Source organism: Rattus norvegicus, chromosome 2 (genome assembly GCF_021556685.1).
Source record: "Rattus norvegicus strain SHRSP/BbbUtx chromosome 2, alternate assembly SHRSP_T2T, whole genome shotgun sequence".
In the NCBI taxonomy this organism is placed as follows: Eukaryota; Metazoa; Chordata; class Mammalia; order Rodentia; family Muridae; genus Rattus; species Rattus norvegicus.
This window is the reverse complement of record NC_141535.1, coordinates 35,864,782-35,888,910: the sequence shown is the minus strand read 5'-3', so window position 1 is coordinate 35,888,910 and position 24,129 is coordinate 35,864,782. Positions and strand designations below refer to the sequence as shown.

Genomic DNA, 24,129 nt, shown 5'->3' with positions numbered 1-24,129 from the left:
TTCCTCTCTGTCTGTACCAACACCACTGTGTTCTGTGGATCTCAAGGGACGGGTAATATATGGTAAGTTATCTCTAACTACCCTCATATCCATATGTGTCATAACTGTTTTGAATGTTCTATTCTGATTAAATTACAATTGGGGAGAAATATCTATCACACATGTTTTTATTTCTTTTCTTTATTTTTTAATTTTTTTTAATTTACAGAATACTTTATTAGTTTTTGTAATCAAACCCACGTATATAAGACCTTACATATTTAATACAGTGTGTTACCCCTGTACAAATGGAAAAAACTTAAGTTCAACATTTCTAGACCAATATGGCTGTTAATTTCTGTACAGTGCCAACTCAACACAGTAAACGGGGATACTTTTTTCCAAAGTTGACAGCACAGCTAAAGTTTCAAAAAATTCAAATTATATATCAGTATATATATATTTATATTTATATAAAAAGACCAATAATAGCAGTGTGTTATGCATCAACAGCAGCAACAGCTTTTCCAGGTTCTGCAGTCATCTGAACAAAACTGTAGAGACATCCAGCACACTCCATTAAAAAAAAAAAAGTAAAAAAACAAAACCCGAGAAAACAGCACAGTTCTGTTACTCTTGTGGTACCTGGCACCATTTTTTTTTTTAAATTAGCTTCTCAATCATCATCTGGAAAGAAAACATTCTGAGCAACATCATTAAAAACAGCTCTGATAAAGCACAGTCACTACTACGTATCATAAAGCAGGTACAAGCTATTTTACATCCACAGAGGTATGATACAGTACCGTCCTACAAATATAATACTAGAGGATACAATTTAAAAGGCATTATTTGAGACTTGATTCTACTTTTCCAGCAGAGGGCCCAAAGGATGGTGTGACACAGCTTTGTAAAGAAACATACTCTAGACAGGATTTCCTTTCACTAGTGGCACAGTTCTAAGGATTCATTCTCTCCATGAATGTCAGCTAAAACCGTTATTAAAAAAATGATATATCCCTAGAACAAAACCGTATAACCACCGGATTCACATGAAGATGACCTAGTGGAGACAAGCTGGACCTCACCTTACCAACAAGCTATCAAATCTGTTATGTTTAAACAGTGAGACCTCCAAGGAAGGGGATGCCAAGTAGTGCTTCAAAGCTTCGGACCACAATCAAACACAGCATCCTTTTCAACAGAAGCAGAAGCTCATCTGAATATGCTCATGGATGCTGACATCAACATTTAATCATCTCCTCACTCATCCAGGAAGAGGGGGAGATCAGTTACTACTGTACTTTATTGTGTTCAACCAAATCACCATGTTACAAAAATAGCAAGCTGCCATAATAAAAAATAAGGCTCCTCTATCCAGCACCAGATAGCATCATTTTACTTTCAAGCCTAGAAATTGCACACTTGTATATAAACCAACCGAAGATGAGGATTGAGAGTTCATCTTGGTGGATTTTTCCTTTGATGAATATGAAGTGTCCTTCCTTATCTTTTTTGATGACTTTTAATTGAAAATTGATTTTATTTGATATTAGAATGGCTACTCCAGCTTGCTACTTCTGACCATTTGCTTGGAAAGTTGTTTTCCAGCCTTTCACTCTGAGGTAGTGTCTGTCTTTGTCTCTGAGGTGTGTTTCCTGTAGGCAGCAGAATGCAGGGTCCTCGTTGCGTATCCAGTTTGTTAATCTATGTCTTTTTATTGGGGAGTTGAGGCCATTGATGTTGAGAGATATTAAGGAATAGTAATTATTGCTTCCTGTTATATTCATATTTGGATGTGGGGTTATGTTTGTGTGCTTTCATTCTCTTTGTTTTGTTGCCAAGACGATTAGTTTCTTGCTTCTTCTAGGGTATAGCTTGCCTCCTTATGTTGGGCTTTACCCTTTATTATCCTTTGTAGTGCTGGATTTGTAGAAAGATATTGTGTAAATTTGGTTTTGTCATGGAATATCTTGGTTTCTCCATCTATTTTAATTGAGAGTTTTGCAGGATACAGTAACCTGGGCTGGCATTTGTGTTCTCTTAGGGTCTGTATGACATCTGTCCAGGATCTTCTGGCCTTCGTAGTTTCTGGCGAAAAGTCTGGTGTGATTCTGATAGGTCTGCCTTTATATGTTACTTGACCTTTTTCCCTTACTGCTTTTAATATTCTTTCTTTATTTTGTGCGTTTGGTGTTTTGACAATTATGTGACGGGAGGTGTTTCTTTTCTGGTCCAATCTATTTGGAGTTCTGTAGGCTTCTTGTATGCCTATGGGTATCTCTTTTTTTAGGTTAGGGAAGTTTTCTTCTATGATTTTGTTGAAGATATTTACTGGTCCTTTGAGCTGGGAGTCTTCACTCTCTTCTATACCTATTATCCTTAGGTTTGATCTTCTCATTGAGTCCTGGATTTCCTGTATGTTTTGGACCAGTAGCTTTTTCCGCTTTACATTATCTGTGACAGTTGAGTCAATGATTTCTATGGAATCTTCTGCTCCTGAGATTCTCTCTTCCATCTCTTGAATTCTGTTGGTGAAGCTTGTATCTACAGCTCCTTGTCTTTTCTTTTGATTTTCTATGTCCAGGGTTGTTTCCATGTGTTCTTTCTTGATTGCTTCTATTTCCATTTTTAATTCCTTCAACTGTTTGATTGTGTTTTCCTGGAATTCTTTCAGGGATTTTTGCGATTCCTCTCTGTAGGCTTCTACTTGTTCTCTAAGGGAGTTCTTTATGTCTTTCTTGAAGTCCTCCAGCATCATGATCAAATATGATTTTGAAACTAGATCTTGCTTTTCTGGTGTGTTTGGATATTCCGTGTTTGCTTTGGTGGGAGAATTGGGCTCCGATGATGGCATGTAGTCTTGGTTTCTGTTGCTTGGGTTCCTGTGCTTGCCTCTCGCCATCAGATTATCTCTAGTGTTACTTTGTTCTGCTATTTCTGACCGTGGCTAGACTGTCGTATAAGCCTGTGTGTCAGGAGTGCTGTAGACCTGTTTTCCTGTTTTCTTTCAGCCAGTTATGGGGACAGAGTGTTCTGCTTTCGGGCGTGTAGTTTTTCCTCTCTACAGGTCTTCAGCTGTTCCTGTGGGCCTGTGTCTTGAGTTCACCAGGCAGGTTTCTTGCAGGGGAAAAGTTGGTCCTACCTGCGGTTCCAAGGCTCAAGTTTGCTCGTGGGGTGCTGCCTAAGTCCTCTCCGCGGCGGCAGCAACCGGGAAGATCTGCGCCACTCTTTCCTGGAGCCTCCGTGCACCAGGGTTCCAGATGACGTTTGGTGTTTTCCTCTGGCGTCTGGATGTGCACAGAGTGCAGTCTCTTCTGGTTTCCCAGGCGTGTCCGCTTCTCTGAAGGTTTAGCTCTCTTTCCCACGGGATTTGGGTGCAGAGAACTGTTTATCCGGTCTGTTTCCTTCAGGTTCCGGCGGTGTCTCAGGCGCAGGGATCCTGCCGCTCCTGGGCCCTCCCCTACGGGAACCCAGAGGCCTTATACAGTTGCCTCTTGGGCCAGGGATGTGGGCAGGGGTGGGCAGTGTTGGTGGTCTCCTCCGCTCTGCAGCCTCAGGAGTGCCCACCTGATCAGGCGGTGAGGTCTCTCTCCCACGGGGTTTGGGAGCAGAGAGCTGCTGCGGGCCGGGATCCATGGGTGTGGGACTTCCGGTAAACACTATTTTTTAATTTTTATTTATTTATCTACTTACTTATTTTTTTGAGACAGGGTCTCACTATGTAGTTCTGACTAGCCTAGAACTCACTATGTAAACAAGGCTGGCTTTGAACTCACAGAGTTCCAAGAGTGCTAGAATAAAAGGTGTGTGCCACTATGCCCAGCCCATAGATGTTCTAAATCTGAAAGGTACTAAAACACGGCGAATAGCATCAAAATAATATTTCTCAGTGTAGGGGTTATTTTACTTGATGCTAATAATTGGAATAATATCGTCCAATAAACTGCAAGTTATTTCTTCCACCCTTTCTGAATCTTTAAATGTGATTTTGTTTTTGTCCATGATAGCCTCTCAATCCCTCCAAGTTGCAAAAAAATAAAAAAATAAAATGAAAAAAATAGGGAGACAGGGCATTTTAATCCATCAGAGAATTAGATCATTGCATTAAAACTCGTGTGTTTAAAGCCTTTCGTGCCTGCGGCTTACAACTGCTTGGCGTTTCTCTTTCCACACAAACCACAAAGACCCCTGTACTTCACCTACTTGTGAATTGTAGGCTCCATGATAAGGATAATGAGCGACCTCTGAAATGCCTTAAAAAAAAGTTTCCTTAGAATATTCTGTCATTTTGGCTTTTTAAAGCTTCACATGGAACATTTCATGGATTTCGTAAACTCTCATACTTGAAATTTTGGGGAAAATTGTCTAAATATTTGAGTTAGTTAAGACAATTCTTGGCTTTTACAGTTACTTGACACTGGCTTAATTGCATTCAATGACATTCTTAATTGCTTTTTGAAAACTTTTTGTTGGCACCGTGGTGTTAAGGTAACAAATACTTTTTGCTTTTAAAAAGAATTTGAGGAGCGTAAGAAATGGCTCAGTAGTTAAGAGCATTTGCTGCTTCAGAGCTGAAGGCTGTATTCAGGCTCCAACACCAAGTCAGGTGGCCACAGATGCCTGCAACTGCAGCTTCAAAGGACCAACACCCTCCTGGGACAACTCCAGGCACTCAGGTATGTGTGTATATATACACACACGCACATAAAAAATATTTTAAACATCTTAAAACCATTTTAAATATTAGAGTTAGACATTAAAGTTGCCTGCTATTACTAAGTATGGTGGCATACACCTTTTAATCCTAGCATTTGGGGGGCAGAGGCAGAGAGGCAGAGAGGGGCAGAGAGGCAGAGAGGGGCAGAGAGGCAGAGGCAGAGACAGAGGCAGAGGCAAAGGCAGAGGCAGAGGCAGATGAATCTCTATGAATTTGATAGCAACTTCGTCTACTCAGTGAGTTCCTGGCCCTCCAAAACTACAGAGGGAGTCCATGTCTATGGGGAGAAAAATACAAACAAAAAATTTGCCTACTAAAATAATGATAATATTAGCATACACTTTAATGCATATACAAATAACGATGAGGTCTGTATTGTTTTTTTGAAAGGAGAGGGACATTCCCAGGTAGGTTCTACCTGTGTTTACTTGATCAAATAGAAAATACCATTAGCTTTGTCACAGCCATTATTAAAATGGTGAAATAATTCATGTATTATAAGCATTAGGTTTTATAACAGACATAATCCAAGTATGAGTTAATTTTAGTAGATTGGGAAGGCACTTCCTCATGCACATGTGAGTGATATGGATGGTAAATTAGAAAAGAGGGATGTTAAGTTATTCAGAGGAAGACCCATGGATGGTAAACATTGAAACCTTCTCTGTGAGTTTTGATAAACAGAAATCATTTATTCTAAAGAAGGCAGTAAGGTTATTTCTTCCCTTGCATGACTTCTTTGGGACCATCCAGATGGCAATGTGTTTTCTCCATACTTATCACTATAATTTTACTCTCCACTAGTTAGCAACAGGCAAAGGAACACCAGGCTTCTTTTTCTAATGTAACTGGATGTCATGGGTGAGATTGGCAGAATCTTGTGTTCAGAACAGTTTTGTTGTTTTTGTTTTGTTTCCACTTGTTTTTGCTAAAGAGCAAGAATGCTTTCAGTGTTGTGTGGCAATTGAGATTTAAAGGACAGATGGAGCCAAACGATTGAGATTTTCTGCTGGGCAGTGGTGAAAACATAACCAGTGTTGAGAAAACAGTATTTATAAGACAGAAAAGCAAGATGAGCCTTTTGAAAGCCAAGAGTCAGCCATGAAATATGCGGAGACTGACAAATGATCCAAACAGTGCTAAATTAAAGACCCACCATGTTCCGTATAAACCACTCTCCTCAACTCTCAGGTAACAACATCCCGACTGACAGAGATGATACTGGTAAATATGAAAAGAGATAATTAGAGTGGATGTCGGATGTAATTATATGTGTGTCTGCGGAAATTCTACATTATTATCTTAAAGTAAAATCCTGTTTAGGATGTAGACAGAATCTCAGAAATTGAAAAGCTTAGTTTCAAAACAACAATGAAGGACACATCCTAAGATTGACTATAGTAAAGACGAGTTTTCTTCCTGACAATTTAAGTATTTAGGTTTTAAGTAACCAATCACTGAGAGATAGGAATGTTTAAACTAGGGCAGGGAACATCTTTTTTAAACAAACAAACCCCCGAAAGGTCACCTGTGACCTGGGCTTGGCATTGCTATGGCTGTGGCATACTTAATTCCTAAAGGCACAACACTGTACTTGTGGCAGTGGCACAAGGTGTCACAAGTTGCTTAACGATGGCTGCATATGAAGTGATTGTTTGAAAAGATGTGCGCAGCTGAGTAATAAAAAGAAGCAATGCTCATGGGGATTAGGAAAATTATTAGTGATCTCAAAATGTAGCAATGGGGTCAAAGAATCATGCACACTGATCAGTTTATTAGGATCAATTTATTTTATTTGACTTTGCGTAAAATGCTTTTGTGTATGTATATGTGTGTATGTGTGTGTATGTGTGTGTGTGTGCATGAGTGCGCGTGTAAAGCAGAGTATATCTTTGTGGATGGAGTCTGTTCTCTCTGTCTGCCTTTAGTGGGTTCACAGGTTGGCCTGAGGTTGCCAGGCTTCATCAGCAAGCACATTTATCTGCAGGACCATCTTCCTGGCCCTGACTTCACTTCTGACAAGGTCTCATGTCGTCCAGACTGACCTCAGACCTGCTATTATGTAACTGAGCATGACCTTGAACTTTTGATCCCCTGGCCTCCTCCTCCACCTGAGTGCCGGGATTCCAGGCATCAGTCCCCGTGCCCTCTGTCATCATGCAGTGGCCTTGGGTGCAGTGGGCAAGCATGTACTCTACCAACTGAGCTACAATCTGCAGCCCTGCACGTTAGTTCAGGCAAACCAGCTCAGTTCCCTTACACAGCCTCAGAGTTCACATACAGACACTAAGAAGATGAAGTTGTTGATGACCAGACGATGAAACTGTCCCTCCAAAGCCCTTCGGATGTTGTGCTCAAAGCAATATCCTAAGGCCAGGGGAATCTTTCCGAACCAAAGAGCAATCAGAACTACTTCGTCCATAGGCGTTTTTAGCATTTTTTATTCATGTGCATGGATGTTCTCCTTGCATGTGTGTGCCTGTGTACCATGTGTGTGCCTCGTCTGTAGAGGACAGAACAAGGAGGTGGATCCATTAGACACGAAGATAGAGACTGCTGTGAGCTGCTAAGTGGATCCCGGCAACCGAACCCTGGGCATCTGTAGGAGGGGCTAGTGCTTTTCACCAGAGCTATCTCTTCGCCTCCATTCATACACATTCTTCAACTAGATCCAGTGGAATGGAGGTAGCCCGTGGAACACTGTACATTCAAAAGCAAATAAAAGAGTGAGACGAAATGAAATAAAACAAAACAAAACTAAGAGACAAAGCTTCCATGCATTAGTCACCAGTTTAGGATGTGCAGTGGTTGCCTCCAACCATGGCTTCACTTAACCAGGTTTTCATCAAATCCAATTACCCTGCTCTCGTTATGAAAAAGCTTCCTTTGTTAACTATTGCGTTCATGTGTTTGGCACCACCTTAAATTGCTTCAAAGTGAAATGCTGCCGTCCTCCAATTTTTATTTTTTGGTCTTAGTCCACTACAAGAAAATGCTAAGCCTCCTGTACACAGGAGGTCAACATTGCTTAGGCAACAGTGTTGACTTCCATATTGCCTACATTTTAAATAGCTGTGTAGGCTGGAGTTCAATGGCATTCCCCTAGAGAGATCAGTTCTTTCAAGAGCGGACCCCTCCCCTGTCTCTTGGCTCAATGGAGAAACTGTAAATCAGCTATAATTGTCATGTGAATGCTTGTCCTGCCTGCTGGCAGGTCTTCTGGCCACTAAGAAATGAGTCCAGACTGCTCCATTTATTTGGATGAAGCCACGGGGTCAGTAGTTGGTGACCCTTATTCTCTGTGCCTTAAGGCCAAGTAGCTGCCTCCACCACTTGGGAAACCTACTGTGAGCTGGTGACATGTGTCTCTAGCTGCATTTAGCGTTTAGGTTAAGCCATGTCAAAAGACCAACTTTTAAAATGACACTTCAAATTTGATCCCTCACTGTTAATTGTCACAATATCTTTATCCGTGTGAATGTTTAAATGTCAGTCTCCTCTGTTTTCTCCTGTCATTTCTGCTAGCATTCAAATTCTAATGACTAAAAGAACTACTTGCAGTGAAAGAAAAAAAAAATAGCCAGAGAGAGCTCCCGTCTCAGTAGTCCATCTGTTAAAGGCCAATATACTATCGCCACGAAGAGATAGGGCTATTGAAATGTATGAATAGATGACTTCAAAAGTGAATGTGTCAAAGAGATAGAAAGTAAAGATATTTTAAATATAATTGCAGTTGTATTCAGTGGTGAACCAAAAAAAAAAAAAAGTCAAAGCATTTCTCTTTAATACGATGCTGAAGTGTGGAAAAATGTGTAAGAATGAGTAGAATATTCACAGGAAGGGATGGTACCTCAGCGCCATCCAATTTAGGATGGCACCTGTCCCCAACCTCCCGTTTATCTGACCAGGTACTCACCCCATTTGTTAAGGCCCCCACATTTTCATCTTCTCGGGCTTCTAGCCTCGGACCGTAAGATCACATTTGTGGGGACACTCTGAGTGAACAAATATTTTCTTTCACAAGGAGCCTTTAGAAGTATCCTTTTATCTCCTGCATGGCCAGGTCTCCTGGAAACCTGAACAATGACTAGTCTGAGCAAGCTATTCTGGGCACCAGCACCATGGGAGCTTAACACACTTTAAAGTGCATAGCTCCCCCATCGAGGGCCACAGTAAAAAAGTGGGGTTTTCAGAATCCTTGCATTGATGTTTGCAAAGACAGACAGCTTTGGAGAATGATCCCCAGAGCAGGACCACTGATTAAAAGAAACGCCAGGTAACTGAATGCTTCCATACTCAACATGAGCCTGGCACAAAGAATTGTCCTCTTGGGGTGCATTAATGTTAGGGAATCTCACTTTTACCTCTTCAGAAGTCAACCAAAGACAATAGGACCAGGTACTGGCAGCAAGAATCTTGGAAAGGCAGGCTAACAAATATTCTGTGGCTGCATTGGGGGGGGGGGATGGGTTCTAGAGGAAAAGAATGGCCAGGGAGGTGGTGCTTCGATTCTTTCTGAAGTAGGGACTTACATCAAGCTGTCACCCCATAAGCTTCTTATCGAGGTGCTGATCTGCATCATCCTGAAACCCTAAAGGTCCCATGCGTTACCTCTAAGGGTGCCTGATGCTTGTGCATCCCTGTGCGGTGTGAATGATGATGGACTAGGCACAGATACTCTTAGACATTTGTGGCTGCTGTAGAAATCACTGTGGGGTTGTGTGACCTTGCCCACTGTCCTGCGCACCAGAAGACACAGTCGTACATTTCAGGTGGTTCAGTGGGGGCTGGTAAAACTTGGCCTTGGGGGCAAAGGGATTACTCTTTGGCTCCCTGACCCACCAGCAGCCAAAGGAAACAAAAGCCTATCATAAAAGAGCTAGCTGTTTTCCCATCACCAAGAAGCCCTTTAGACCTGTGATGAACAGCATGCGACAGGGGGTTAGAAATCCAGCCACCTGGTCCTTCTGCTGTCTCCCTGTTGCTGCCTCTCCCCCTGCTTCATCCCAGGCTGATGAGCAGACACATCGGAGGTGGCTGAGGACCCAGCACCTGGCTCGTTCGTTGAAATAGCTAATTTCAGAAGAGTTTGTATGTTTTGACCTCTTTGAACTCTTCTGATCCTTTCAAAGAGGAAAGTAATTTCAACCAGGAAGCATTTCTAAGAACCATTTTGGAGGGTGAGTGTATATATATATATATATATATATATATATATATATCTGTGTGTGTGTGTGTGTGTGTGTGTGTGTGTCATCGTGCCCTGTCTTTAGAGTGGGAATAGAATAGAGCATAGGTACTGTTTTAATGGGGGCTAATTGTTCTTTGTAGAAAATTTTAATTTAAAATTAATTTAAATAATTTTTTTTGTCAATCTTAGAGAAACTAGAAAATAAGGCAGGCAGAAATGCATTTAGAATTCTCTGAACTTATCATTTGGGAGTAAAGAAAGTTTTAAAAGCAGACATGTGGGTTTGGAGGGATGGCTCAGTGGCTAAAAGCACTGGATGCTCAGTGCACAACTATGACATTTAGCCTCTGTGGGCACCAGGCATCCACATGGTACATAGACATATATCTAGACAAGCTCATGCATATAAAATAATAGGTTAATAAAAAATTAATTAGAGCAGAGGTGTAGGTTTTGCAACTGTGTTTTGGTGCATTAAGTAATCCTTCCCCTGGGTTCTTCTAATGTTAATAGGCCTAAATTTAGGAAATGAGATAGTTTGTTTTTTTTTTTTTTTTTTTTTTTTTTGGAGCTGGGGACTGAACCCAGGGCCTTGCTCGAGATAGTATTTTTTATTCATTCGTTCATTCATTCATTCACTTTACAACCTGATTTCAGCCCCCCCTTCCTCCTCTCTCCCCAGTCCCACCCTCACAAGGCTGTCCCCCATTAACCCTTTCCCCTCTCCTCAGAGAAAGGGTAGCCCCCCTCCCGCACCCCATGGGTACCAACCCACACTAGCATATCAAGTCTCAGCAGGACTAAGTCCATTCTCTCCCACTGAGGCCAGACAAAGCATTCCAGCTAGGGGAAGGGGATCTAAAGGCAGACAAGAGTCAGGGATATGCCCTATTCCAATTGTTAGGGGACCCACATGAAGACCAGATTGCCTGTCTCCTACAAATGTGTAGGGGTCTTAGGTCCAGCCCCTATGTGCTCTTTGTTTGGTGGTTCAGTCTTTGTGAGTCCCCATGAGCCCAGGTTAATTGTGTGGTGTCCTTGACCCCTCCGGCTCCCTCAATCCTATCTCCCACTCTTCCACGAGACTCCCCAAACTCTGCCTAATGTTTGGCGGTGGTACTCTGCATCTGTTTCCATCAGCTGCTGGAGAAGCCTCTCAGAAGACAGCTATGCTAGGCTCCTGTCTGCCATCATAGCAGGGTATCATTTATAGTGTCAGGGGTTGACTCTCTCCTATGGGATATGTCTCAAGTTGGGCCAGTCATTAGTTTGTCATCCACCCAATCAATGCTCCAGCTTTACCTTTGCACTTCTTACAGGCAGCCAAATATTATGTTGAAGGTTTTGTGGGTGGGTTGTGGTCCCCCTCTCTACGGGATGTCCTGCTTGGCTACAGGAGGAGGCCACTTCCAGTCTCCATATTCCTAGATGCTAGTAGTCTCAACTAGGCAAAAACAAATCAAAACAACTGTGAGAATCCATTTTTACACTCATTAGAATGTCTAGGACCAAGTACTCAACTCACAGCACATGGTGGTAAGAATGTGGTGCGATGGGGAACATTCCTCCATTGCTGGCAGAAGTGCAAACTTGTATAGTCACTTTGGAAATCAATTTGCCCGTCTCTCAGAAAATTGGGAATATTTCTACCTTAATACCGAGCTATACCACTCCTGGGCATATACCCAAAAGATGCTTCATCTCACAAGGACACTTGCACAACTTGCTCATAGCAGCTTTAGTCCTAATAGCCAGAAATTGGAAATAGTCTAGAAGTCTCTCAATTGAAGAATGGATAAAGGACATTTGGTACATTTACACAATGGAATACTACTCAGCTATTAAAAACAAAGACATGTAATTTGCAGACAAATGGATGGAGCTAGAAAATATTGCCCTGAATGAGGTAACTCAGACCCAGAAAGACATACATGGTATATACTCTTTTTAAAGAGCCATAAATTACAAGGTCACCAGGCTACAATCTACGTACCCAAAGAAGCCAAGTAACAAGGAAGGCCCAAGGGACAAGGCTTGAATCTCACTTAGAAAGGGAAATAAAATGGATATTGGAGGTGGATGGAGGGAAGGAACTGGGCAGGTGAGGAGGCCACCAGATAGAGATCAATTTTGGGGAGAAAGGGGGTGGGAGAGGAGTGGGAGAGAGAACAGAAATGGGGGGATGGAATCTCTGGAACAAGTTGAAGACTTGTGATTGGTGGGGGGCTCCCGTGAGCATTTTACTTTTCTATGAAATTTTTCATGGTAAATTCTCACAGATAAGAAAATGTTGACTTTCCTTTTCTGATTTCTATCATAGAAAAACACAATAATATAAGGAGTAAGATGGTTTTTAATCATCATATAACCATGTGCACTCCCACACACATTTTCAGACATTTTCCATGTGTCTGTGTTATTTATCCTAATCTGATGATCTTTCATTCTTGCTATACATTTTCCTTCTGGCTGGTAAGCACTTTCTGGGTTGACCAGTTGTCAATGAGTCAGATGCTCCATTTGCCCATTCATTTACTACCTCTGGATAGAAACAGGCAGCAAAGCTATGTGCTGGATGCTTCCAGAAGTCATTAACCACTTGACGGCACTGTGGACAGAGTTTAAGAAATTCACTTCATAAAATATCAAGGAATGACTTTTCTTCAACTTTTGATGATTTGGAACTGTTGATTTCAAAAGAGCTTTGCATCTCATAACAGTGGAAATCACTGTGAACAACACATTTCAATAGGTTCCAGGAGTCAGCAGAAACTGTGTCGTTTCAGAGACTAGAACCAATTGTCTTAGTTTGGCTGCAACACTAGTTCTATGAGAGCCTCCATGAGCAGCACAGCAGCCGTTCTTGGCCCCATCATGATTTGTAGTGTGATGTATTGACTTTTTCAGTTTATATCATTCACATCAGAGTTAATATACTATCCTGCCAACATGGAGATTCCCCAAGGGCAGTATCTTTGCAGTAGCCTTTATACCTAGAATGGTATCCTGCAGATACCTATAGAATATTGTTTTATATGAATTGAAGTCATATTTATATTTGGGCAGTTTCATGGTAAAACCCATCTCTTATTTGAATGATTAATAACTGGAATTCCTACACACTCATCCTAACTTTATGGAAAATGTGTGCTCCAGACGTAATGGTGGACTGTGAGTCTTCCATTTAATACATTTCCAGGGATAGTTTATTATTTAATCTCAAATATTTTCTAGGAACAAAGAAGATTGATGGATTTTCTTTTAAAAAAACATTTACATATAGTGAGGGCTGGAGTGATGGCTTAGGGTTAAGAGCACTGGCTGCTTTGCAAGAGGAGCTGTATTAAATTCCCAGCTCCCATGACAGTTCCCAACAGATCTACGGGCTGCGATGCCTTTTCTGCCCTTTGTAGGTACTGAGCATGTACACGGTACATAGATAGGCATACATACAGGCAAAACACCCATTTATATAAAATAAAAATGTTTAAACTAAAAAGTCTAGGAAGGTGTCCAACTGAAATTGAGATGTTTCAGTATGCAAAGGTGATCTCTGTGAAGCCTAACTAATGAGTTAATAAGTTCAATACCCTGACCCTGTGTAACAGGCGAGAACGAACTCCAGCAAATTGCTCTCTGACTTTCAATTCTCTCTCTCTCTCTCTCTCTCTCTCTCTCTCTCTCTCTCTCTCTCTCTCTGTCTCCTCCCCCTTCCTCTCCCCCTTCCTCTCTCCCTCCCCCTCCTCCCTCTCCCTCTCCCAGTAAATCAATCAATCTATAAAAGTTTAGTAAAATAGTGATGGATTCATTATTGATCATCCTTCCTGGTGTCCATATAATAGACTGATTTATTTTCGTTGCTATCTTACATTCAGTTTGCCCAGGCTGAGGTGGTTGCTCCACATTCTCCACCTAGGAAACATAGGCATGCTATTCAAAGTGCATTTCCTGTCCAACAGGCTTGAACTTCTCACTTTATCAGAGGTGAGAGTCACACAGCTGAAAATAGCTTTTAGTTGATTCCATCTGGTCTGGTTCTCTAGATAAGAGAAAGAAACAGGATCGGGGGGATGGAGAAGTAGCTGCTGGGACTGGGACCTCTAAGCACCATGGCTTGAGGTGGGTTGGTTGTCTAGGGAAAGGATAAAAGCTTACATTGGTACTGTGTGCACCAGATTCATGTTAGCATTTATCTCTGTGGTAAGAAAGAGAAGGGAACCCAGGAGAGGGAAGGAGGGTGGGTTTTCAGCTCTTTTCATATTTGATTTGTTAAGCTGGGTTATCGACGTACAGAAAGGCCTTCATCATGCCATTCTCCTTTTAGGGTTTCTGTTAAGCAAACAGTAAAGAAGAATGGATGTGCAAGGAAGTGGTGTTTCCCCAGTCCACTGATAGGGCTCATTAAAGAACATTGCATCCCCAGCTCTTTCAGCCTCTGCCAGGTGGCTGTAGCTTGCTGGACAAGGAACAGAAGGAGTGAATGGGGCACCATGGAAGCAGAAAATTACCTTCAGGAGTCATCGCTGCATAGAATGCCCGAGCATAGTTGAATCAAGTGAACGGTTTCTGTATGGCTGATGCATAATCATTTGTAATTAATTCTTCATGCATCCATGTAGTTTGTTTCTACGTAAGCCATTGGTATCTATGTATCTGTGTGATATCATAAGTACAGGCTGTGAAACACAGGTGACACTTAGCATCTGGCTTCTCATCATCTTGACTGTCAGGAAGATCACTGTCCGGGTAGGAAGCTCCATATCTTCCCTTTACTATTGGCCTGACAATCAGTGGAGTTTCTAGTACCCAAAATCGACCCCTAGATGACACAGCCCTGTGCATGTAAGTGATGGTGGCCAAAAATGATGTAGTCCAAGAAGTAGCTTGAGAAGAGATAGAGATGGGAAGGGAGGTACGACTAAAGATTTAGTCACTTGAGAGAGGAGGAAACTTTGTGCTAGACCCAGACTGAAGGGTCCATCCACACTTGGTGTTATCTACTAGGGCTCTATAACAGTGGCAAAGCAGGTAACTTGGGCAATAGAAATTTACTGTCTTCCATTCTATCTGGGCTCATGGGTCACTCAGGAAGTTGCCTCTGAGCAGAAAATCTCTTGCATAGCTCTCTAGTCATTACCGCAGCTGCAGAACCCATTAATAATCGTAGGGACATCATACAAAACTTTACTCCTGGTAGCTAGCCCGGTGGCTCTGGCTCTCCTTGGCTCTACCTTTGCATAGCTTTTCTCCTGGTACATCTCTGTCTATGTCCAAATTTCTCCTTTTTTATAAGAACATGGTGACCCTGATTTGGAGTAACCCCAATGACTCCATTCTAAGTCCATCTTCAAAGACTGTTTTCAAGTTAGACCTCAAGCTAAGTGCTGAGAATTAGAAATTCACCAGCATTGAAGGAACACAGTTTAAAATGGTGGTGCCTTCCTTTTTCCTCTCCCTGCTCAGGTCTGGAAGGCAGAGTCCATATGCCAGCATGTGCTCCCAATGTAACTTAGTCCTTGCCATTAGAGTGCCTTTTCTTACTAAATGCTTTGGGATGGGCTCCACTGTCCCACTAATAGCCAGGGAAAGGCTGTGAATGACAGGGATAAACCAAGCTGCCCAGGAAGAGAGTTGAAAGGACATTTGCCAGGTTACAAAATAAACATGAGTTGGTCCATGACACAAGTTCTTTCTTCTTCTATCCGGGCCCTTCTCTACACCTTATTAGAACAAAAGACTGATCTAATGCAGTCCAGTCAGTTCCACTTTAGATGGTGGCAGATGAAAATGTGCTATGTTGCCTGTGCAGTACTGCTGTGAGTTTGCCTGGAAGTCTCCATGTTTATAATGCTGCTTGGAGAATGGGTTCTGGGTCTTCAGCTTAGAGCAGCCCCTGGAGAGCACAGCCACACAGGTTGCTGCAAAGAGCTTTGGAAACTGAGTGTGTTGGAGTTGCTGTCACAGGAGTCTGAGCATTCCTCCCATGCTGGGGCACACTGGGAAAGCAGTAGAGGTACCCTGTATGCAAGCACACTCTCTCCTGCTAGAATACAATCATCTTATTTACTGGTGATCTCCTTGGTAAATGAGTCAAGATACTCTCCTGCTTTAAATTTTCCAAGGTAGAGGTGAGTGCTTGTTGGTAGATATATCCAATTATACATGAGGGTCTTCTGTTTCCCCTTCTGTGTTTGTGATAAACTCTAGAGCTTTATATATACAAATGCACTTAGCCAAGTGACTATATCTTCTAGGCTCCATTCTCAGCTATACAATTACTTATCCTTAGTCAGAACATATATACTGAACCATGAGATACAAGCAGAAATTTTTGGCTGGATTACCAGCTAACAGAGACCCCTTTCTTTCTTTCTTTCTTTCTTTCTTTCTTTCTTTCTTTCTCTCTCTCTCTCTCTCTCTCTCTCTCTCTCTCTCTCTCTCTCTCTCTCTCTCTCTCCCTTCCTTCCTTCCTTCCTTCCTTTCTTCTTGTCTTTCTTTCTTCTTCCTCTCTCCTTCCTTTCTTTCCTTCCTTCCTTCCTTCCTGTCAGGGAATACATTTATGTTGGCTGAGCCCAAGCAGTCAGGTTGTCCCAGGAAGTGAACATGATAGGTTGATTGGACAGTTAAGAATGGCTGACTGAACGATGAAGGCCTTCGGAATGGGATAATTTGGTAGCCACCAATGCATCCCTGCACACCTAGCTGCTTCTGAATCTCTCTTACACAAGAAAGCAATGATCTATTTAAATCATGTTTTAGGGTTTACCAATTTATTCTACATAGCTGTACCTACCCCACAGAGAAATCCTCCCCACAGACCTCCCCACAGAACTTCATCACTACCCCATAAAGGAAGTATACATAGGATGTCCAAGAAAAATGAAGGGGAGAAAACTTCTGTGTAGAACCAGTCAAAAGCCTGGGCTACTGTGTTCCTTGGCTTCTCTTCTCCAAAGCATCTTTTGTGTAAGCTGGAGGAGAACACTCTGAGGCCGTGTCCTTCCTAGCTGCTCATGTTTTGTATCCCAACTCTGTTTCCCACCACCGTAAATGGTGTCGGCATGGCCACTTCCTGCCAGAAAACATCGAGTTGTGACAGCAGCAGCCTGTTGGCAAGAATAGCACTGTGGAGAGCACATCACTGTTTTCTATCATTAGCTCACAGAGCTGAGAAGAAGATGGAGAATCTTACTGGCTGTCATCAGCCAAGAAAGAGCAGTTGTCATGAGCTCCATTCAGCTGACCCCATGGGGATTTTGCTTGCCAAAAATTACTTGTACTTATATTAAGTTGTGTGTTCGTTGCATTTAGGCCAGTACAGTCTCTCTCTCTCTCTCTCTCTCTCTCTCTCTCTCTCTCTCTCTCTCTCTCTCTCTCTCTCTCTCTCTCTGTGTGTGTGTGTGTGTGTGTGTGTGTGTGTGTGTGTGTGTGTGTAAGAGGCAGGGAAGGGTAAGGGGAGAGAGAGAGAGAGAGAGAGAGAGAGAGAGAGAAGAAGGAGGAGGAGGAGGAGGAGATACTATGAATAGAAAAATAAATGAGAAAAGATCAGGAAACTTCCACTCTTCTCAAAGAACAAAACCTCTGAAAATAAACATTTGTGTCTTTTTTTTTTAACGTGTTTAGAATGTCTAAGGCAGGAAAACACTGCCCCTGTGTAGCCAGCCGCATCTGGGCTCTTTTTTAGCACCAAAGTGATGTTCTCTGAGGCAGTGGGATCTTGTGAGGAAAGCAGGAGAGGCAGGGCTGTTGGGTAGCAGTGCTGGGGGTGGGGGGTTAGGGCTGTGGTGAAGGATGATGCTGGAGTACAGAACTGTTCTGTCAGGACTGAGGTCGTATTCTAGTGTGGGGGGGCACTCCACACAGCCGCATAGGGTAAATAAAGGTTACTCGAAACCATCCCTACTCGTCTTGAATTATTCATGTCTTTCCGAGTCTTTGGATGCACAGCTATTCCCCGGAGATGAACAATTTCGTGAGGACAAGATTTAGGGAAAATGGAGCTTCATAGAGATTATTTCATCTGTAACAAGGCAGTCAGCTCCTGAGACTGACATTGAGAGTTGCAGTTATGACTCCCTCACCCAGGGTCTCCTGCTTAGGTCGCTGGTGTGGCGACAAATTTGCGTGCCATTCACGCTCACCTGTGTTAGAAAGGCCACACCCCCGCTCTTTGGCTTTATGCCCTGGCTGCCATTCCTGTCTCCCCAGACTGTCAACTTTGGCAATCATAAGTAAACTTTCTTGGTACTTACTAGGAACCCAGATTCGCCCGTGCCAAGGGAAGAATGTCTCTGCCGGTTTGCTAGAAGCGTTTTTATTTCCCATGTACCGTATTTCTTGGTGGAGAGTACACTAAGTGGCATGAGGGTTCCTAGCCACCTTGGATTCAGTCTGCTTAGCACGTTGCTGACAAAGCTATCAGAGTTCTCACTGGTCAGTAAAAAGGGATTGGACTCACCAGACAATGGGTCTCATTTATTAATTACGTTTTCCAATTTTCAGCATTCTAGATGCTCCAGAGATCATTTGGGTTTTATGGCCTGTGTACTTCATCGCCTCTGCCCCTCTCAAATCATACTGAAAAGGGAGCTGCCTCCAGGAAGCCAGGGGTTTATTACACATGCTGCTGTGTTTGGAAGAGACAGCCAAACACAGGGCTGCAAGCCCTTCCCACTGAACTGACAGTCAGAACCTGAACACTGACCCTGGCGATGCCTTTGGATAGTCTCACGGGGTTTCGGAAGAATGTGAGATGGGGCCCTGAAGCCATGTTATCTGCAGGGAATTGTGGGAACTCTTAAAATGGGGGATTACACCCATCCTTTTGTTCAAGAGGAACGGTGGGGAGGTAAAGGAGATGTTTAACGCCCTCACATCTAAGATACGAAATGTGAGAATCCTTCAACTAACCGTCCCCTCTCAGTTGTCTACGAAATCCTAACCTGCAAGGTGAACTGCTCCAAAGGCTCTGTGGAAGAGCGCGTGGGATGTCAGCATCAGGAAAAGCTCCTCCACATTCATCCGAAAGATCAAAAAAAAAAAAAAAAAGTCACCAGCTTCCATGATGTCATCTTTGGGGAAGCGGGAGCACATAGGGAGGAGGTTAACCCTAGAAAGAAATGTCTCGCTTTCTCCCCTCATTTACTTAATAAGATAGTCAGATAGTCATTCCATAAGATCGCTTTCCTGTAAAAGACTTCAGGGGCATTCTTTGGTTCCAGCCAAGGGGCAAGACCTCAGGTGGCAACCCCACAGGCATGGCTGTCAGGGAACAACACTGTTTCCTCACAAACACCAAGAAGGTAAAGCAGAGAAAGGCGGGGCAAAATGAACTTGTGTCAGCACTGCACTTGCAGCTAAATGACAGGTTTTTGTTTACCATAGAAATAAGGAAGGCCGGTCGACATGCTGCTCTGATGGTTTTCTCCACCTTGGGCTCGGTAATTAGCTATGCGTGGGTCACAGGCTGGCGATTAGTTCTGTTTCGCAGAGCATGTCTGTGATCTTTGATATCTACTTAGGCTATGTAAATAATTTGCACAGGTTTTCCTCCCCCCCCCTGACTTTTCTATTAATCTTGGGCAGAGTGAAATTTGCTATTTTCTCTGTGACAAACCATGAAATTTAGCAATTAAATCCTTTCATTTGTTCATAGTCTTCATTTGGTTTAAGTAAGTCCCAACAAAACGTCGTGCTGAGCATTTCAAAATAGCACTCCTTGCTTCGTCAGTAGTCAGTAGACACAGCTTAGAGCACTTATTCCTAACCTCCTCGAGTTTTGTTCTGTTTTGTTGTTGTTTTAATTCCCCTCTAAACAGGAATCATATTTTATAGCCAATAGATCCTGGGAAGCCAGGGGTTTCTGGCCCTTTCAAACATGATAAAACTGACCTTTCGCCATTACTGCTACATCCTGCAGCACACAGATTCTGTCTTTGTCTCTTGAGTTGGGATAAACTAAAAGCTTATCGTTCTCATAACTACCAGAGTCTGTACTGTACTCAAAGAGTGTTACATAGAAAATTTTCACATAAATAAAAAACGCTCCCTGGTGGCTGGGGATGTGATTTAGTTGACAGAGTGCTTCCTTAGCGTCGTGCATGAGGCTCCAGGTTTGATCCGGAGCCCCATATAAACTGTTTGCTCTTCAGCTCTGCAGTCTTAATGCTTGGGAGGTAGAAGCAGGAAGATCACAAGTTTAAGGCTGGTCTCTTCTATACAAAGAGTTCAAAGACAGCCTGGGCTATGTGGAGACCCTGCCTTAAAAAGAAAGAAAGAAAGAAAGAAAGAAAGAAAGAAAGAAAGAAAGAAAGAAAGAAAGAAAGAAAGAAAGAAAGAAAGAAAGAAAAGAAAAGAAAAGAAAAAAATTGATGACGAGGCATTTGTTTGATTGGACTCATTGTGATCCTGAGGTTAGAGTCATGTGCATGTATTTACAGTTTCATCAGCCCAGGGGTCCCCCGGTCCTTTCCTGACGCAGCATGTCACCATCTCATTTCTCTACTTAGGAACCGCACGGGACAATCCACACCACTCTCTCGTTGGTTAGGTGCTCCCCTTAGACTTGCTGGGACATATTCTAGGGTCTGGATCCTTTGTCCTTCTGTGGCTTTCCCATAAATCTCCCAGGGTCCTTGCCTTCAGGCGGTTAAGGATCTCTGTAGTCCCCTTTTGTGGAATTTCTTTTCCTTTGCCCGAATTTTAAGTCCACTGGGGTTCAACACTCTGACTCATACTTTCTCTGCTTAATTGGCATATGTTAGTTGTACAAAGCGTGGGTTTGTTTTGCCAGTCAGGCGTACACACACGCGCACACACACACACACACACACACACTCATGCTCTTTGCTCATTGTCACTGGTCACTGTCCTCCTTACCTTCCCAGCAGTGCTCCCTTTGGGTGCCCTTCCGCGTCCCAAAGGACCCCCTTTTCTCTTTTCATGCTATACTTACATAGTTACCCCTAGATTCCACATAAAAATACAGCATTTGTCTTTCTATGTCTGGATTATTTTGCTTAACTTGTATCCACTTTCCTAAAAAAAAAAAAAAAAAAAAGGTGACCTAATTTCATTCTTTATGACTGAAGGAGTAGTTGTTTATATGTAACCATTTCTGTATTCATTCATCAGTTACAGAATGTCTAGGCTGATATGAGGCCTTCTTCCTTCGTTTTTTTCTGTTTGTTTTGCTTGCTTGTTTGTTTTTTGTCTCTAGGCTTTTTGTTGTTGTTTTGGTTTGGAGGTTTGTTTTTTTTTTCCTTGATGTTTATTTATCTTGCTTGCTTTGTTTCTTGCATTTCTGCGTTATAAAGACAGAACAGCTGATCAAGGCATCTGGCCGCTGCTGGCTAGGTTCACGCTTACCAAACCAAGCAGCCAGTCACATTTGCCGCCTAACTCCTGAGCCGGGAGAGGTTGTTCCTCAAGTTCGAATAATGTATGGATTTTAAAAACCCTAAAAGAAAGATTTCCTCATACCCACCCCCATCGCACCCCCGCAACACTGATGTAAATAAATAATTTACTACTGTGTTACACACAAAGAAGAAAAGTCAGACATAAACTTCCGTGTTCAACTGTGCACCAGAAAGATAAATTAAAACAAGTGTAACAAAAAAAAATTTTTTTAAGGGAGTAGAACCGACAGCAATGCCAGTGTAGTTTTCAGTATTAAGGCGACCTTGCCAGGACAGTCACAGTCTGGGCACACTGCTGACTGCTTGGTTCAGGCCTCGCCATTTGCTTGTTGATTTTAGTTGCTGTTTTTCTCCTCCTCAGTGTGAGGCCCATTCCTCCAGTAACATTGCTGATGGAAAGCCATGGGTGATGACTGCACAGTGCCCCATGATACCATTGAGTCTTCATGATGTATTAGGCCTCTAGTCTTTTCTCATTAGCTCAGGGCAATTGGGGCAGTCACACTTGACCAGCCTGCGCATTAGTACATACGGAATTGCAGCCATGAGATTATGGGGCTGACTGAAATTAAGGGGAGGGGGGGTCATCCCGTGCTTTCTGTTTGTAAAGACTTTCAATGAAATGGCCACAAAAACTGTTAAGCGTGTGCTCTTCATAGTCTTTTAAAAATTTCCCTCAGGCTCTGTTTTGGAAAGAAAAAAAAATGGTTCAGAATATACAAAGGGCCAGGATTGGAGTAAATTTACTTTTAATGGACTAATTGGGTAAAATGTGACTTCTGCATAGGCTGTGCAATATTTATACTTTAAGTAGGTCAGCCTGGGCTTGATTAATATTTGTCTTCTTGCTCCTTACTGAAACAATTCTTTGAATCACAGCTGTATATTTTTTATTTGTATTCAGTTTTTTGTTTGTCTGTTTGTTTTTTGTTTTTATTTTTTTTGTTTGTTTGTTTCCGGGTGTGAAACCAGCCTTGCTTTGACCTGTGCTGTCTGCTGCGAGTGAACTAACCTAAAAGCAAGAGTGGGATCCAAGAGCTCTACTGGGGAGTCCAGAAACCCCCAGGACGAGTAAACTGGGGGAGCGTCTCCAAGCAGTGGAGAACTCCATTCTGTCCCTAAAGAGCTTTCCAAGAGACTCTGCATTTGCCAGATAGTATCCCTTTTTTCTCTCTCTCTCAAAAGGAAAGGCTGCCTTTACAGGCTAGTTCTGCCACTTGGCTGCTTTGTGATTTGTCTCTGCCGCAGTGGGATGACGGAAGTCGCCATGAGTCACGAGCTGTCGTGTGCGGTTGCCGTGCGTTGTGCGTGGCATGTGCTAGGTGCTGGTGAGCGTGCGCTGCTGGAACTGCAAGAAAGCATTTGCAGTCATTAGCTTCTCTATCCGTTTCCTATGCAAAGCGGCCAGACACGTGTCTAGCACAGCCAGCCCCATTTCTCAGTCTGTGGTTTAGTCCGTAGATTTTGAGGCTCTGTGGCATGGCGTCTGCATCGTACGCATTGGTGTATTACTGTTACTGCCTCTTTCGTGAGGCTGATTACCCTCTTCCAAGGAGCTGATGGAAGCCAATTTTATTGTAACCCTGTAACTCCATTACTACCCACCCAGTCTGTACTTTAGCCCTTTTCTGACCTACCCATCCTTCATTCCCTTCAAACTCTCTGAGCTGTCTTCCTCACTCTGTTTATATCTCAGAGATCCCTGGTCAAACTCGTCCAGGTTGCGAGCCAACACCACTCTAGTTCTAGCTCTATATTCTGGAGATCCCAGGTCTTCCTCCCTCAACACACTTTTCTCTAATTCTGAGATTAAGTTATAGGGACTGGAGAGATGGCTCAGCGGTTAAGAGCACAGACTGCGCTTCCAGAGGTCCTGAGTTCAATTCCCAGCAACTAACTACTTGGTGGCTCACAACCATCTGTAATGGAATCTGATGTTCTCTTCTGATGTGTCTGAAGATAACAACAGTGTACCCACATACATGAAATAAATAAATAAATCTTGACACACACACACACACAGAGAGAGAGAGAGAGAGAGAGAGAGAGAGAGAGAGATTAAGATTAGGTTGTGTTATCCCTGTAGAACTCCTGTGAAAACCAATGCCCAGGAGTGCCGTAACACTTGTTCTGTATCTCACAGCTAGTCACTGAAACAAAGATGACCCTCAGTCCAGTCTCTGTCACTCCTTGACACCCCTGTTGTCTCATCGGTCTGCTGTTCTGGTTGTAGAATGCGTTGATTTGAAGAGGGGAATAGTGCTTAGGATGAAGGCAGTCAACTAGAGAGCATCTGGCCCAGCCTGGGTTTAAATCCACCTGTTAGTAATGTGCTAATCGACTGGTTACCGAAATCTCGGGTCCCGTCGTTTCCTCACGTCTACCACACAAGGCATCATAAGGATGCTTGGCTCATGGGACTTTAGGAAGATAGATGAAACGTAGCTGTAAAAGCTCCTTGAGCATTTCCTGTTGTATGTTAAGCATCACGTAGATGTATCAAACACAATAAACAAGCTGACCTTCATCTCTTTCCTTGGGAATATGTTTTTGGTTAGGCCATTTTCCACTCAGAGATCACAGCTGCCAGTCCTTGCTTTTAGAAAGTCACAGAACTGGCATGAGTGGATTCTTGGTTTTACACACACACCCACACACACACACACACACACACACACACACACATCCTTGCTACTTGGAATGAATACTTTGTCCATTTTCTAAGTACACATTCATGCGCCTGCACCCTCTTCATTCCCCTGCCCGTTCCTTGACCACCCAGTTACTGTGTCCACCGTGCCCTCCCATTCCCTCACCTC

General features: G+C 42.9%; 1 protein-coding gene across 10 annotated transcripts in view; it reads left to right on the top strand.

Annotated features, from left to right (window-relative positions):
- Positions 1-24,129, top strand: part of Mast4 (microtubule associated serine/threonine kinase family member 4) — a 598,008-nt gene that overhangs the window by 328,082 nt on the left and 245,797 nt on the right.